Source organism: Hippopotamus amphibius, chromosome 1, assembly GCF_030028045.1.
Source record: "Hippopotamus amphibius kiboko isolate mHipAmp2 chromosome 1, mHipAmp2.hap2, whole genome shotgun sequence".
Lineage (NCBI taxonomy): Eukaryota > Metazoa > Chordata > Mammalia > Artiodactyla > Hippopotamidae > Hippopotamus > Hippopotamus amphibius.
This window is the reverse complement of record NC_080186.1, coordinates 55,457,709-55,476,548: the sequence shown is the minus strand read 5'-3', so window position 1 is coordinate 55,476,548 and position 18,840 is coordinate 55,457,709.

Here is an 18,840-nt window from a genome sequence, read left to right as displayed (position 1 = left end):
GGGTCTAACACATGGTGTACCTTTACTTGATAAAGAGCCAATGTGTGGACGGATGAATAGTGGAGAGAATATTCTAACTGTGCAAATTAGCACCTAACTAGGCCCTTTCAGTACCTGCCTGAAAGGTGGCAGAGAAGAGAGTTTTCATGAAAATTAAATGGATGGATGGCTGATGGTACTGCTCCGCGTGGCCCTCAACTAAGTCAGCATTGCTATATGAGGGGGATGAGTAGGGCCAAAGGAAAACATGACTGCCTGTAATTTTTGAAATCTACCTATAAGGATCCTTGTGTTCATCTTAGGATACTACACAAGACTTCACACATGTTAGATGCTTAATAATTAAGAGTAATAATCTATTTCTAAAAGGCAACTTCTTAGAATCAATCCAAAACACAGTGAAAGCTCTTAAAAGCAACTACTTTAGGGGACACCACAATTAACTTTGTCAGATGACCAGGGTGGCAACTCATGGCCAGATCTTCCCTGGCCCAGAACCTCACCATCATCATCACCACCATCAACTTTGTTTAGATCATCTACGTGCACCTTCTAGTTTCATTTGCTCTACTTCTTCCTGACTAGATGGGAGATTTTGATCCAGCGTCTCACTTGACTTGTGCCAGCTTTTGCTTTATTAACACCAACTTGAAGCTTTGGTCACTCACCTCGTTTGGTGCCTAAGAACATTTTCAAACCATCCAATAAAGTAACAAATAATCTTGTTTCTTCCCCCAACATCTAATCATGAATGAAATAAGGGAAATTAGTAATGAAGAATAATCCTACCTTTCTGTCCAGTTTTATCCAAAAGTCTGAGATTTGGTGATTCTTTTCTGATTTGTGTTTCATTTTGACTTCTTGGAGGTTAGCACACTTGTACTGATAAAAGTGAATGCCCCTTGGGTAATACTCCCATTTTCTATCAGTCTCCAGAAGCCTCTCCCCCCGCCCCGCCTCACTCTTTCTAGCATTAGTATTTCTGCCAAAAGAGCTTGCCTCTGTAGGTGACTGTACCTACAGAGCTTCCTTCTTAGGTTAAATCCAAGAATGCTAAGAGAAAAACACAGCATTTGGCTTTAGAAAGCACAACTAAACCAAACACAGACACTAGAGTCAGATTCCCTGAATTTAATTCGCACCTCTGGCATTTACTAGCTGTATACAATGAACAAGTCATCTGTTGCCTGTACAATTCAGTGTCTTCATTCATCAAATGGGGAAAATAATAGTAGCTACCCCATAGAGTTGTTGTGATTATGAAATGAGTTAATGCCTATAAAGCTCTTACCATAGTGTGAGCACATAGTAAGTCTTCAATTAATATGTTTTATCATCACCACTATTATTATTATTAAATTATTATTATTTCACAAACATATGATTCATTCCTTTTCCTTCTAATTTTAAAAGTATTTTCTTGTTCCTCTTTTGTGTATCACTTGATTTCGTGATCTAGAGCCATTTATTTTTACCACATTTATTCACGTGTGGGTAACATGTCAAATCTTTAAATTTCTTTTCTTTATATTGAGTTAACATTTGATTTCTCTGAGGTTGTTCTGAAATGCCTAAACTTCTCCCTGTGACCTTCACACTCAGACACACATAGAATTACTGGTTGGTCCTTATTATCAATACATACCAGCAAGAATGAGCTTCAGTTTGCTGTTCTTTTAGTTAATATACTTAGCAAACCATTAAATAGAGCTCTTTGAATAAAAGCAGTATTTCAATAAATCAGAATCTATTTTTAATGCTTTACTTGGGGAGTAGAAGAGGAGAGAACTACGTATCTTAATCCAGTCAAAGGATCAGCACAGGAGCTAGCCGGTAACAAGGAAGCCAGTGTGGAAATATCAGAGAATAAGATCAAAGTTGAACCAGGGCAGAAGATAAACAGAGAGCAATGAGGCTGAAGTTCAAAGTGGAGAACTCTATGACAAAGCCAGAGAGACATTTTTAACAGTGACTGGACATTTCAGAAGGCATATGTTCTGCCTTTCCTCTAAGCCATGCTTTGGAAATCTTAAATTATTTCTGGGTTATCTGACTATATCCCAAGGAATCAAGGATTTGTTAGAAAGAAAGAAGAAAGGAAGGAGGGAGGAAGAAATTTTCCAGTACATATCCTGAGTTCAACACAATTTCAGTCTAAAAATGCTGTGCTTCCTGAATATATAATTCATTATGAAAATAAAATTAATTTTCATAATGATGGCACTGAATCACAATAAGATCTCCAGGGAGTGAAGATTAAAATGAATCATGACATGACAATTAGAATGTGTTCACCTTTCCCTATTAAAGAGGAAATGATCTAAACTATTTCAACCACAAAAGTTAAAAAGATCTTACAGCTAAATCTAAGGAATACAAAGTTTCACTAATTAGAATAGGGATGGCAAAAGGCCTCATCTCAGGTAACAACTGTGATCTTTTGGTAGGCTGCGCCTAGACTGCTGTGCTGAGAAGCAGTCTGAGGCCAATCCATGCTGAGCAGGAGCGAGTGCTGTGAACAGTCAGTTGTATCTTCCACGGGTGATATTTGTGGAACACATTCTGTGTTTTCTAGACTGTGAACATGACGTTCTCTGAGAATATGTTACCACTGATGTTCTACAAGTGGTTAATATCCACTGTGAGTCTGTGGGCTACAAAATTTTTAGTATAAAGTTAAGTTCCAGAAAACTCCTACAGAAAATAAGACTGCGTCCTCAGATGCATGGTGTGTCTTCTCATAATTTAGTAACTTTTATCTTGGTTTCACGAAATTTTAAACACTAGTTCAGCTCTTGTGAGCAACCAGTGTTTGTGGAGGTAACAAATAACCATGGCCATCACATACAGGTGTTCCAGGAGCCCCATCAACAACCACAGTCGAAGTCACTGTAGCCTCGCATTCCTGACAATATAATCTAAAGGAGTTTGAAATTTAGGCACATTCGACTTTAGTTAACGAAGGTCCTGAAATTTTAAATGCTGGGATCCCCAATTATTCTTACTTGCTCATGGCATCTAATTCTGCATCTCAGAGATAAATCATTTTATCACTTAGATTAGCGGCCCTTAGCTTTTTGACCTTCTGCGCATGTTTAAGTGTCTTTTCAGTCTGGCTTCTCCTTAATTAGGAGAAGAAGCTTTGTACTTTAAGCATGTCACTGTTTAAAACAATGTGAATTTTACATCACACATTTGCCTTAAGCATCTGCAATGAGCTCATTTTTATAAATCAAAACAAATATGAATTTAAAACCAACCATTAGGTCTATAGCCAAAATTATGTTGTTCTTGACCCTGTTGGTATAAAAATTCAAATTCCTTTGTTGAAGACTGGTTCCTACAATAATACATAATTCTCATAAATCTCTTTGTTTCTGGGAAGTTCAAAAGGAGCTAAAATAAAATTTGCAGAAAAGCACCAAATTAGCAATTAAAGTCCCTAACGTAAGATCTCAACTGTAGTGCTCCATTCCAAAAGATTAAATATTAAACCTTTGGAGCAATTTATTCAATTCCATAGAACAGAAAGGGCAGTAGAGAACAAGTGCAAACTTCAACATTAGTTGCTGAGTTTAGTGTTGCTTACAGTTTTCTTCTTTACTTTCAATCCTGTTACAAATAATGCAAACCTGTTTTTATTAATTTACATTAAGTTCATTTAACACTGATGAAACAGACCAGAAATGTATAATGAGGAACATTTAACAAGCTCCTGCATTAGGGCTAATCATGCTCTGTTTACGAGAGCTTATTTCATTCTTGGAAAATATCCTGGTAGAAAGCTCCATCCTTATTTAACAAGTAAAAAGGAGAGAGTATCACCAGCTACTGATAACAAAGAAATGAACAAGCTTAATAATCTCCAATTGGGTTTTCCACTCCACTTAATGATGGAGGCAATTCGAGCTCTGTGGCCAGGGTCCATGAGGAAGCATCCACAAGTACTGAAAATTTAATTAAAAGTCAGAAAGCCATTGCAATGAAGACTCAGCAGAAAGCCATTTATTTTTAAAATCTAATATATTCTTCATGACTAAAGGCTAAAGCACATGCTGACTTACACATTTAGCTGTAACTGATTTAAGCTACTTGATGATTTTTTTTCTTTTCTTTATTTTTTTTTTCTTTTTTTTTTTTTTTCTTTTCTCACAGGGTGGTGCTCAATATGCAATGGAGTAAATTGGCAGAATTTAATTTGGTGGGTTTTTTTTAACTCTGTAAAAAGAATCCTCATTAAAGTCACACGATCAGCTGTATACTTTTTTCATCATTAACTAGCCTAACTGCAGGTAAAAGAGATACAATTATGGATTTATATAAATCCTATTGTCAATTTACAGCTGAAAGACTGGTGAGTTACCTCATTTTAAATAGGTTATTTTTTCCCCTTAACCTTTCTTTGTCTTAATGAGGATCCAGTTTGTCACTGCCTGAGAGGTCTGCTAGCAGGAAAGTTTCTCAGAAATTATAAGGAATAAAAAATAGGAACGGGAGGAGATACCTGGCGAAATTTCAAATTTGCTGGAAGACTCAACATTTGAAATTCATCTCCAGAGCAGTATATTTATTGTCCATTAGGTGCTATTCTGTAGTGCAGAAAGCCAAAATGATGAGAACCCTTAAACAAGGGCTTGAGGATAAAATGGAGTTGAAAGAAATTTCCCTAGATGGGGTAGAATGGCAAAGAACATTGGGTAAAATTGTGCCTTCCACATGATCTTGATATAGATATATTTTGCATAATCATTTTATTTTACCTTGTTCCCCTCCAAAATACACAAAAACCAACCAACCAAACAACAAAAAATGCTTTGAAGCTGCTGAGTCCTCAAAATGAAACTTTAGAAAGCAACACATCCCACACCAAGAGATGTCATTGGAGGTTCTTCACTCTCCAGGCCAAAGCTTAACATGGGACTGACACTGTTGTTAAAGCCTGCCTATTTCCCTCTGGGTAAATGCAATTCTGCGAACTCAGTCACCAACCTCCCACTCATTTCTCTGAGATCACAGTTTTGGGGGCTTCTGAAGTCCAAGGCATTCTTGGCTCATTTTCTCTCTCCTTCTCTCCAGAATAGATTAAATAGCAAGTGTATCCCCCAGTCAGTATTAGCTAATACTAACCCACCGGCATTGATGAAATCGGGGTAACCTCCTAGGGTTGGCCATCTCATTTTACCTCTGATAGTTCCTTCAGAGGAGACAAAAAGCGAGAATTTTCCCAAGGGGGCAGCACAAATCTCTAGTCTTTCCCCCTCTCACACAAGAACATCATTATACCTAGTACTTATATTTATTTATCAATGGGAACATAGTCCATGATAATGATTACCTGGCTTTAAAGAATGAGGTCAGGGAAAATACTTTTAGATCAGCTACCATCTCGTATCTTCAGCTGTTCTATCTTCCACACGTAGGCATTAACTCTGGACAGAGAGAAAAACACATACTGCTATTAACTCCCACTTTTTCTGGTGTCCCTAAATGTGAAGACTGCCCCCTTTGGGGAGATATAACTCATCTGTTTTATTGGATATCCTTGGGGCCAACGCTTAGGAAATTATGATTGATAGGTATATAACGGACCAAATACACTAGCCTTCTGCTTCTACAGAAAGAATAACACCTGATTCTTTTTACATTCTGATTTGTAAATCATTTGAGTCCTACTAATATTTGGAATCAATAGCCCTCTTCCACAACTTTCAGAACTTCTTCAGTGCTAGTCCCTCTCTGAGGGCCCTGAGAACCAAACCACTTCTCGTTGAAAGTTGGATCCAATTTCCCTTATCAGAAAGCAATCGCCATGGTACCTAACAATACTGACACTGACCACATTGTTTCCTACACCTATGTGAGCTACATGAGTAGGCCTAAAACAGATAAAATACCTCTGTGCTGTGACCCTGTCTTCAGGCAAATGAAATGTTTCTCAAACTTTTCACAAAGTAACGAGGAACTTTTGGTAGTTGGTGTCCAGAATGAAGTATGGTACTCCATTCTTAACTACTAGTGAAGCACGAACTTCTCCCCAAGGAGACGATTAAGGAACTCAAAAAGAACCTTCGATACCTATTAATCCTGCAATACTCTTGCTCACGAATAATACAGAACCTCATATTGATCCCACCTTGTCCTATGGCCCTACTGCCATATTGTAATATAAAAATCCCAATGACACAAGATTCACATCCGTAACAACTGCCAACACTACCAACAGAATCTTTAAGGAGGCTGAGTGTCTATAACAAATGAGAACCAGTTTATTGCCCTATTCCAGAAATGTTCTTCAAAGACTTAGAAAAATTCAACCATAATAATATAAAATAGGATTTTCACTGAAACAACACCCATCCGGATTTTAGGTTCCTCTTCCTGCCTACTACCAATTGTTACAACACTGCCATCTACACCTTCTTCCAAACATTTTGTTCTGTTCTGTCTATGGTCACCTACCCCAACATTTCCTACCTCCTACTCCCTAAGTTCGGTTTTCCCAGTAGACATCTAATTGAGCCTCAGGAAGCTACATATGACATTTATTCTCACTCTTAGTGTCCAAAAGTGAACACACACCAAGTTTACTGACCAGCAACACAGTTTGGAAAAAGTCCATTCACATGGGTGACTTGGTATGCAGCCTCAGAAGAGCTGAGGACACTTTTGTCAGCTTATTTTCCATCAACCACACGACGAGTCCAGTGGCCTTCTGATAACAGCTTCTCCACCACTCACGGTCCTTGTTTCTTCAGTTGTTCTGCTGGTTAAATCTGAACTGACCCTAGCCCTTAAAATTGATCACATTCAGCATGTACCACAATGCTACGTGATAAAAAGATCAAATCTGTGTTTTATATAGCTCACTCTGGCTGCAGGAGAACAGATGCAAAAGCGACAGCATAGGAATCACTTGTCTAACATGGAAGGCACTAGCATAGACAGGGGTGGAGGCAGGGCCGCAGGGGAGTGGTGGGGGGTGGGGGGGGTGTATTCCCCATGTTGCTGGAGTATCAATGCTTCCTTGGATCTGGCTGCTTTTCCTATACCTGAGACGTTAGTACTCCTGCCCAGGCTCTTATGCTCATGGTTTTTTTTTGTTTTTGTCTTAAATCTTGAAAAATATTTCACACTTTCTACTCTAGAAAGAACAAGTAAAATCTGATATGAAGAGTTGTATCATACTTCCACCCCTATAAAAAACAATAAATGTTCTCTTTGATAGATTAAGGGCCATATGGCCCTAGTGACCCACTGTGTTATGGGGTCTGAAGTTTTTAAAAGTTGAAAGACTTCTACAATAATTTATACGAAGCTTAATGAGCATCTGAACTAGTGTACTAATGGGAAAAATAGAAAGGAGAGAATAAATCAAGAATTGTTTTAGGGATAAAGTTGGCAGAAGTTGGTGATTGATTATAAGTGGCAGATTTCTAGATGGACATCCAGATAGATGATGGCAGCGTGAACTGCAACAAATGACAGGGATGCAAAGGGAAGAAGAGAAGGGAGATGCTGGGGTGTGTTCATTATGAGGTGCCTATGGAAAAATTAGATGGAAAAATCCAGCAGCAAATTGAATACAGGAACCAAGAATTGGAAGTGTCGATTTGGGCATGTTCAACAGAAGGGTGGTAATTAAAACCATAAGTATGGATGAGATTACCTGGGTGGCCCATGTAGAAAAAACAAGAGCAGTGGGCTAAGGTCAAAACCATTGAGAACCTTTATGAGATGAGATCCAAGGAGAAAAGACATTAAAAGGGTCACCTTTTCCAACCTCGACCTGAAGCACGCTGTAGGGTCAAGATACAAAGTGAAATGTATCTGCCTGGAAGTGGGTATGTGCATGCGGTCTCCAGGAGAATGGAAAGAAGTATTGAAAGATACACACCAGATTGTACTGTAGGAACAGGGTTAAGAGAAAAGGAGAGAATAAGAGAGAGAAAGGAAAAGGGCAGCAAAGGAAAATAAAACTCGACATGTGAGAACACTTAATTAAAGATCCCATTTATGTAAAAATGTGTGTGCACGCACACGTGTGTGTGTGTGTGTGTGTGTGTGTATGTACATAAAGAAAGAATAAAAGTGAAAAAGGATAGGGTTAATCTGTGTCTATGCTCTCTTAGGATTTTCCAGGTTAGACTCCAAGTAATTTTTAAGCAAAATTTTAAGCAAAATACAGATTAATGTATAGTCCTATTTCAGTACAAAAATTTAAAAATTATGCATGAGAATATATTTATATATATATATATATATATATATATGAAAAAAGGAGCAAAGTGTGAAGGTCCACACCAGTCAGCTATCACTGAATCCTTCAGGAGCCTGGGATAGGAGATGGAAGGGGCAGTGAGGATCAGTGTTCTCTTTATACATCTTTATGTTGTTTCACTTGTAACAACAAGAACAGAGTACTCTGTAGTTTAGAAAATATCAAATAAAAAATTTTTAAATCAGAGCAGTAGTTTCTTGAAATTTAAATTCAGCTGTAGTAGCCAGCACCTCATTAGAGATACAACCACACCTTTCCTTTTTTTATCCTTGTGATTTCAGTTTTTTTATTTCAATTTTTTGGAAAGAAAACATACAGTGTTAGCATGTGAAAAGTCTCAGAATGTATAAATGATACAATTGAGCCCCAAAGAAATAAAAGGATTTTCCCAAGGTCACAGTTAGTCAATGCCAGAGAAGTCTAAGTAAATGTCACCCCATAATGGTCAACATCTTGAGGGGCCTGCGTGTGTAATCCATTAACAGAAAAGAAGTGAAATTACTACTAGAAAATCACAAATACAAAATGGCAGCCGGAGAATGGTGACTTTTCCCCCTGCCCTTCGCAGCTGGTCAACTTTAGCTCTGAATGCCCTGTTACTTACTGCTGAGCCAGAGTCCAAGTTTTGTTAATGGTTCCTCAGGCTACTGCGTTTTGAAATCCTACTTCTCACCATCCTGCCTCCTTTTATACCTTATCTGTTCACAAATCTTTTTTTCTCCCTATATTTTCAAATACAGCCCATTTCATATAACAATTCTTACATACCTTTAGCATCTACTATTCATTCCTCTGACTTTTTCTTTTTTTTTTTTTGGCACACGGGCTTAATTGCTCTGTGGCATGTGGGATCTTCCTGGAGCAGGGATCGAACCCATGTCCTCTGCATTGGCAGGCGGATTCTCAATCACTGCGCCACCTAGGAAGCCCAAGTTTTTCAATTAATATGAGAAAGGGCTCTCTGTATTATCTTTGGAAAAGTAAATGAGTTCATTATTTGCCAAAATTAACCTTTGTTAAGTTAACCAACATAGCCAAAATGTCTTCAAATTCTAAGTGATACGATTACTATGTTTACATATTAAATATATCTTATATGTAAGTAATTTTTTTTTCAAATCTGTAATTTGGATTACAGAAACATATGGGTTAAAAATTGGGGGACCATTTGACTGTATTTAATGATAACTTGTTAAAAATTAAAGACTATCCCTTAGAGATTTCCAGGATCAGGTTCCCAAAGGAAAACACTATATAAATAGCTAGAAAACACTGCCACAGGGGATGACACATTCACATATCCCACGGCAACCTGCTTAGACTGAGGTCAAAAGCAAGATTTAACAAATGATTTAAATTATATGGTAACAACAAACATAATCTGTCTGAACACTTCAGGTTTTTTTCCTCTTCTAGAATGAATGACATCATCTTTTTTCACTTTTTCCATTAGAAAGAACAATTTATTCAAGGTGAAATTAGCTTTAATCAAGGATAAAAACAAAGCTTTTAGATTTCACACACAACTTTAAAAAGTGGCCAAGAATTACTGCCCCCCTCCTAGGATCTCACCAGGGATTTAACTCAGAATATCAACTCAATTCAAGAAAATTTTGATGCCTGGTTCCAGCTCAGAAGATTGAGAAAATATATAGGTTAGGCTCCACTTTTAACTGGGCCATTGTGGAAGAAATAAGACACACTGGTTTCATTCATGGTTTGATATAATTAACTGATTGGGTTCAAAGTGAAGTCCATGAGATGCATAAGTGTTTCACAGTTTGGTTCAAGTACCTGAAAAAAATACAGGTTATTACCAACATTCCAGTTTTTTTAGAGAATTTTCCTTTCACTGGGCAGCATGGTTAAGATTTTTTTTCTAAACAAATAAAGTATGTTTGGTGTACTTTTACCTAAAATAGAGGGATTGCTGAATCTTCTCTCTAGATGAGAGTGGAAAGCAAAGGCTGACACTGAGGTGGATGATGCCTCCTGCCTGTGAGGCATCTTTGCACATTCCTTGCTGGATGGTGTGGCTGGGGAAGATGGGACTTTGGATAGACGGGGCAAGGCAGAATGGAAAATGGGAGATGGTCAAGATGGCACCTGTCACACGACCAGCAGAGTTAAGGACTCCATGGTGGGCTGAAGGTTGTGTTGTGCCCTGGAGCTGGTTTAATAAATAAGAAGCATGCAGAAACTTTTGTTCACATGTTTCCTGAAATTCCAGGACATTTTCCCCCCTTTATTGACATGCCGGACTACTTAACAGGATCCCCCCCATTCACCCTGAAGAGCCTAGGTTACAGAAATCTACATCATGCCCCTAAATCTTGAGTCTTGGGCTTTTTCTTCTTCTCTCCTTGCTTTAATTGTGCAGAAGTAAATGCAACATAAGCAATGTAAAAATCAAGTCTTGCTAGTTAAATATAAGAACACGGAGCAAAATATCTGAGAAAGGTTACACCTCTTTAAAGATGCAAATTGATAATGGAGCTCAATATCAAAACAACAGAGCGCTGTTAATTTTTAAAAAGGTGCAAATTGCTAATCTTACTTAAGGCTTTTTTTTTTTTGAATGGCTTATTAAGAGTCCTAGCACGCACGCACACAGACACACACAGACACACACACACACACACAAAGTTAAACAAAATAAACTCTTAAAAATAGAGGGGGGAAAAGATTTGCTGGTTTCAGTAAGACTTGTTAAAGTCTAGAGACTTTAAATTATTTATCCCATGGTCAGTCTAGAACTCTCCACACTTGATTTACCCATTATTTCCACCATAGTGCTGCATAACAACCACAAAACCTCAGTGGTACACAACAACAAATATACATTTAGCTCAAAGTTTGGAGTTCAGCTGATCTTAGCTGGCCTTGGCTGGTCTTGCCTGGCCTCACTCAAACACCTGCAGTTAGCTTGACTAGCGGGCCCTGCTGATCTTAGCTGAGCTTGCTCACATATCTGGGGTCAGTTCTCCATTGATTGATGTGCTGACTGGGGTGACAGGGCAACTGGTCTCTGCTCCATGTGTTTCACCCTCCAGCAGGCTAGCCCAAGCATGTTCTCATGGCCATGACAGAGGACAACAGTTGAAGCAGAAACATGTAAGCCATTTTCCAACCATCTGCAAGTATTACATGTATTAACAGCTGTTTTGTAGTCATCCTGTGGAGGTGGGATGGACACACCCTACCACCACCATCCCCAACTAATAGGCTGCAAGTCAAGACTGATGACACTTAACACACTGAGAGAATTTGAAAAAATGTTTATCATTCATATAAGGGACTTCTTGCGGAAGCATGGTAGACACAAGGCAATCTGGAATGGCAAGAGAGGAGGAAGTGCATTGGGCCTTTATAGTTGTGGTGGTGGGGACAGAGAAGGGTTTATCATGTGGGTTAGGGTGTTAAACTTTCCGTCAATGCCAAAAGCTCAGGAGGCACATGTGTATTTTTTGTCTACCGTTAGATGTACAGTGGTAGAGAAGGGAAGGGTGAAAGTCTTAATGTTGTCAATGGTCAAACATCAAAACTGGAATCAAACTAATCCAAGATTCCATTGGCTAAAGAAAGTCACATGGCCAAACTCCGAATCAAAAGGCAGAGAACACAACTACAGTGAGAAGAATTACAAAGCCATATGCAAAAGCTGCATGGATATGGAAAGGATACAGAATTGAAACTACTAATGCAATCAATCTAACAAATCTGATGAAGATGGAGACTCAGGACCAGTGCATTGTTGCCCCAGAAAAATTTTTGGATACAATGATGAAACAATGGGTTATGCCCTCAAGACACTGGAGAAGTATAGTGGGAATGATGATCCAAAGACTTAAGGAATTCTAGGTGACCCTCTAAAAAGGGGGAAAAAAACAAAACAAAACAACCCCCATGAAATCTAAAAAGCTTCAACTGAATCTAACAGGTTGGCAATCCTGAAGGGAGGGAGGAGTACTGCTAGATCCCAACTTTGACGTCTGTCATTTCTTAAGACATGAGGTTAGGTCCTGTGCTAATTCAGTTTAGTTATCTCTCAAGGAATCCTCCTGAGGAAGAGGAGTCCTAATCTGGTCACAAGTCTCCACAAAATCTACTGGTTTGACATCTTTCCCCTACCCCACTACTTGAACATGAAAAATAGACAACAATTACAATATTGATCTAAGTAAAATACAGCAAAGAGTGAAAACCCGCTGACCTTCGGCCTCTCCTTCAAGTCCCCCCCCCCCACATATAATAATTAATATAAAGGTAACAGAAATACTTTTTATGTAATCCACCTTTCAGAATTATTTCTGCCTCCACCGAGTAAACATCTACAGGGTGCCTGGTCTATACAACGAACAGGCGAAGCGTTCTTTGGCTTCGCCTCAACAACACTGACACCACACACACCATAGCACTCCATCACCCAACATCTGCCTCCTTCGGAAGCTTGAGAGTAGAACCAATCATTATGCTGAGAACCACCAGAGCTGGACAGATAAATCCAACTCAGGGAAGATAAGAAAACAGAATTTTATTGCCACAATTTAGAACAATTTCTCCAAGTAGTTGCACAGAAACTTCAAATTTTATATTCTTTAGGAAAGATCCTACTAGAAAAGGATAGAAAAGGGTAATAACTCAGGAGAATCTGAGATCCTAGAGAACCAATAGGCCAATGAAAGCAAACCTGTCCTGAATGCTCACCCCCTTTCACCTCCCACATCTAGTCAATCACCAGTTTGGTCCACTTGACCTCTGAAATGTCCAGTGAACTCATTCATTTTCATCCGTCCCCTTAAGCTGCACATAATCTAGATACTTAAGTGCCATCTACCCATGGCTCCCCAGTATTTACAGGGTGATTCCATAACTCCATTACACAGAATGCAAGAATATCCACAAAACTCTTTTCCATCTCTCCAGCCCCATCTCTTACCAGTGTATACCCCACATCCCCCATCTGCATTTCCCTTGAGCCACCACATTCATTTAAGGCTCCATGCTTCAGTAAATTCTCTCACCCTGGAATGCCCTTCAGTGTCTCAAACCACCTCCTGATGATCCTCTAATCATCTGTTATCTCCTAGTCCAAATGCCTCATGCACTATAAATTTTTTCCCACCTCTTCCAGACACAATTAATTCAGACTTCTGTATGTTCGTAACACTTTCTACCTATCTCTATTACAGCCCCTTTCATAACTGTATCATAATAGTTTGTTGACATTTGTTTCTGGTTAGACTGTGAGCTTCCTGAAAGCAAGGTGCATCTCATTCTTCTTTGTACCTGTCCTCATCCAGCCCTTGGCATGATGCCCAGAACCTAGCAGGCATTCAGTGCATGTCTGATGAATGAATGAATGCATTGCTTCTTCCTCACAGATCTCTGACCTCCTCACACCAGCAGAGTGGTGTCCCATGTGGCCACTGGGACAAAGTAAACATGGAATCCTCCATCAGCAGTGACTACCTACAAAATTCTCAGAGATAGAACCTAAAAGATCGAGAGAGCACAAGAAACATCATGAGAGACATATGGAGGGCGGGGGGCAGGGAGCGAGGAGGGAGAAGGAATGGAAAGAACCAGAAGAGAGGAGAGAAGTAACAGGTTGAAAAAAATTTAGATAAGCAAATAGAAGAAAGAAAAAGTAAACAAAGAGTTATGTCAGTAAAGGAGAGCTACACCACAAGAAGGAGAGAGAGAGAAAAGTGCTGTTCATAGAAAAAATGGAGGGGAATGAAGGAGCAGAAAACTAAGGAAACCAATGAGAGCCAATTAGAAGAAAAGTGAAAAAACTTATTCAAGGAGTATGGTGTTAAAAAGTAAATGAAGTGGAAATTTTTCAAGTGTTAAACTCTACCCAAAAACAGCATAAGGGGAAATTTTCACACAGTGAAACTTAAAACAAGTGAAGAAAAGGCATAGCAAGTCTTTTGCTTGTGTTTAGATGGTATAAAATACTAAATCACAATTAAAGCACTTTACCAACACTAATTAAGGTAGGTAGGTCAATATTATTGGCCTTGTTTTTAAAAGAAAACAACTCTTGGGGCTAGAAAGATTAGTGATCTCAACAGGATCACACAATGAGTGTTTCTCCAAAAAAGAACCATGTGAGTTGTCTTACACAAAGACAAAGCTATGTAAAGAACAGGAAAACTTATAAGAAGCCTCTCAGAGCAGAAGAAAAGGAAAACATAAATGAGCAAAGAGCAGATAAGGTATGTAAAGACATACTAATTGGTTCCCAGAAAATGTCTGCTCTGTGTCCAACAAGTTATATCTTAGGATGACCAAGAGTCTAGCCAAAGAAAGAGAGTGAGTTCCACTGGGCAGCAAACTGCAAGTTCATTCAGTTCCCTGATTTAGAGGTAGGGCCAGAAACACAAGGAGAACACAAAAGAGAGATCTGGCAGCATCTGGAATCCGACCCTGGGCAAGCTACTGATACTTCAACCAGCTTGCCTCTTCTTGCTGCCATACTTCCTGTATGTTGTCTTCAATACACAAGGGCAGGCTTTCCAGCAATGTCACTGAAGCCCCCTGTGACTTCTGAGTCATCTGGGCCCCACTGTACTGCTCTCACAGCTATTATCGCTGGACCACAATCACTGGTTTACAAGTGTTCTCCCCAACTGGACTGTGAATGCCTTGAGGTCGGGGCTTGTATCTTCCTGGCCTCTTCCCACACAGCATCCATCAAGATTCCTATCATGTAGTAAGTGATCATTAAACTAAGTGAAATAATAGATGAATAAATGAAGAAGCAAATTCTAAATGCTGCTTAATCTTTAAGCCAAGCCCCCTGAGGGTTTGTGGCCACTCTCTGGGCACCCAGCTACAATTTGAAATATCACCACTAGATGGCACTATTTTAATGAGGTAGTAAAGCCCTTACTCTAACATCCTTATTATTAAAGAATAAAAACGATTATTCCAGAAGTAAAATTTTCTAACCATGGAATTTCTTTCATACTTTTACAATACTCTAATATTTGACTCTTCAAAAAGGAAAATATTTTCCAATAAATTCTCACTTTCCCAGCCCCATTGTTACGGCCCCTTAAATCACCATTAGAAAGTTGAATCCGTTCAATCCCTCCTCCATAAGCCCCAGGAACTTCCCTTGTTAGGATCTGTTCTTGTTATAGTGTTTTTGACCTCGTATACAGGGCCTTTAAAATCACATCCTGGGGACAGAGTCAGCCCTAGGCAATAGCCACCTGAGCGGCTACCTGTCCCATGGCATTTGTCAAGTCTCTCACAGTTTAGACTCCTAGGCCATTGTCACTACTGCCAATAAGAACAAGGCTCAGTGGCAGTAATGGACAGTCAGACACCGGGTGGGTGTCCACACACCACCAGCAGACTCCAGGAGACAGAGAACCCAGGAGGGGTCTCTGACAAAAGTGGGGTGGAAAAGTGGCAGGCATATATATACATTACTAATTAGAAAAAAATACCAAATTGTATACTTTAAATATACACAGTTTATTGTATGTCAATTGTACCTCAATAAAAGTTCGTAAAGAAAAAACAATAATAAAAGTAGCAGGCAAAGCAGGAGGGCGGTTTCCCTGGGCTCCCCTCCCCAGCAGTGATGGTTATTCCTCGGGGTCAGGGCACTGAGTCCCCTTCATTCAGGCTCAAAAGAACCATTTTCCTCATTGAAAGACAAAAATAAATCAATTAGTGACATTGCTTTATCCATATTTATTAACAACGTTACCACTGTAAAAATATATACTTTCTACACTGGTTTTAGTCATTTCTTAATAAGCCTGATGCTGGCATCATTCTTGATAACCTCCTCCAGAAGGTCATCAGGGGCAGCTGCTCTTTGCACTCTCAGTACACCCTTACAAGAAGCCGCCCGTAGCTCTCAGCGTGCACCCCTCCACCCCCACCCCAGGCCTTTCCGTACATCACTGCTCAATCACTGCTGAGTGCCTTGCGCTGTTAAGGACAAACTGTCTCATGTCATTCAACCGGGATTCTGAGAGAGCACACATCATGCATTTTGAACCTTTTTCATCTATTTTCATTGCCCTGTTGAACAACTATCAGGAGGATAAAGTAGCCCAAGACAGAGCTAGAACTCAGCTATGAACGCATCTTCATTAGAGGTGCCAAAGCAGCTGAACATCTTAACCAGCATCCAAGTCTGTATCCTCAAAACCTAACACATCTGGATCCAAACTCATCATATCCCCCTTCTATTCTCATTCCCCCAAACCTGCTCCTCCTCTTGACTTTCCGCTGATGGCACTATGGTTCTTCTAGTGATCCTGGCTCAAAACCTTAATCTTTGCCTCCTTATTTTTATCCATCTCCTCCTGTGCGTCTCCTTAGTCATTAGCTTAATTCAGGCCCTCATTGCCCTCTTTCCTTATAACCTGTATCCCCAGTATAAGATTTTTAAGGATGAGGATCCTTTATTTACTGACCTTATATTTTCCTGAGGGTCTTTCACAATAGCGATGCTCAATTTATTAATTCATTTACTTGAGAATATGTTAAAGACTCAATAAAGTAATAAGTAAGGTAGGATATATGCATATATGCATAGAGAGAGACTATAATGAATATCAGGAAAATTTAAGTGACAGTGACAGAGTGAGCTTGAACTAACCTATATATTTACAAGCTTTCCACTGGTATCTTTTACTTAGGAAAAAAAATTATTTTCTTATAATATGTACAATGCTATATGGAATAGGACATGAATTACTTTCACTCAACCATAAAAGCAGTGGAAAGAGAATGACATAGTCCAGATTTGGGCACAGAAGAGATACTTAAGATAATTTAGTGTTGAACTATTTTTAGAGGTGAGAGCATATCCTATGCTCCAAACCTTCCCTGGCCTCCAGTCCAAACAAGACACTTACTAATCTGATTTATAATTTCAGAAAAGATTATAAGGGATTGATGCACAATGCCTTCCAGATGCTATGTGCATTTTAATAGACGATGTCAATGCCTCTGTCTTCAAGGCAATGCACACCGGAACTTCCAGGAGCCCTGGCAGTTGGTTATGAAGGTTATTCCTTGCCATCTGATGACATCACACCAGCTTTCAACCTATCACAGGCAGAGACAACTACTACTGCACCCTTCAGAGTGTCTCAGGCCATGGACAGTGATACTGGGCTCGCCCTTCCCTTAAGGGACAACTGTCAGGCATCTCAGCGAAACAAAAATAGTCCAGAGTACAGGCTGTGGAGTCAGAAAGATCTAGGATGGTTATTATTGTTGTTGTTGCTTTTGTTACTACAATTATTATTTTCAGTACTTTTCGTTTTCAGGATTTTCCTGGGCTATACCAATGCTTATAACCAAGATGTCCTGGGGTACCACCACCCACCTCCACCCCACCTCCACCCCCACAAAAGCTGACTCAGTTCTGGGGCATTCCAACAGAGATGGTCAGCAGCTGGAATGTTTGCTAATAATGACATCCTGAGGTCTCCCTAAGCATTCAACTACCTACCAGCCCTCCTCCCCGTCCCCGTGGTGCCATCCTACAATCCACAGCTAAACCTCACTGGGCTATTTACTGTATGCCCATCTTTACACATAGGACCTCATCTAGTGTTCACAACAGCCCCATGGAGTGCATTGTTTTAGTATCCCCATTTCCAGAGGAGGAAACTGAGAATCAAAGAGAATAATTTTGCCTCAGGTCACATGGCCAGTGCAAAGGAAACTTTCTGACTCCTTTTATCCTCCTTTCCTCCAACTTTTAAAAAGATGAGTCTTATTTTGTTTTCAACATGTTTTTAAATCCCTACCTTGATATTAGGCCATATCCTATCATATACATTTAAAAAGAAGTCATTCATTTAGATGTTTGAATGCAATTGTATATCAGTGAGCTAACGTTTACCAATATTCTTGGAATATGAAAAAAATGAATACACTAATAGAATTTTAAAAACTCTATAGACAAATAAGACCAAACTTGTCATTTTACAAATGAGAAAAGTAAAGCCCACAGGTAAAATATGTCTCACTCAACATGACATAGCAGGAAGGGAACTAGAATCCAGAACAACTTCTCTTTACAGAGCACTTAGTTCATCTACTGAGACTAATTCCACACAGTATAAAACTGTAGTGAATGGTGGATTCTTCCTTACAGATAGTATAGCATAGTGGTTGTATTAGTCATGTTTTTTTATTTCTGTATTTTATGATGTTTTGACATCTTCAAAAAACCTTTCTGGCTAGAGTTCTAAGCCAGTTCTTAGAGATAACAAAGGACTTGGGCTGCAGCAGGTCCTTGATCTGCAAGGTAACCACTCCAGAACCACAGCTCCTCCATCTGACCTAAATATCTCAGAAGGCCATCATCCCAGGGCCAGGAACAGGCAAGCAGAGAACGCCTTTAGAGCAAACTAGCCAGTCTTGAGTTTTCCCTGCTCTACCTTGTTTTCCCCTTGGAAACCCCAGTAAAGACGTCTGCTTCAACGGTTGCTTGCTCCTTGCTTCTGCTTCCTGACCAAAACCTGGTTTTCTTTCTGTGGCCATGTGGGGACCCATGTCTCTCATTTCTA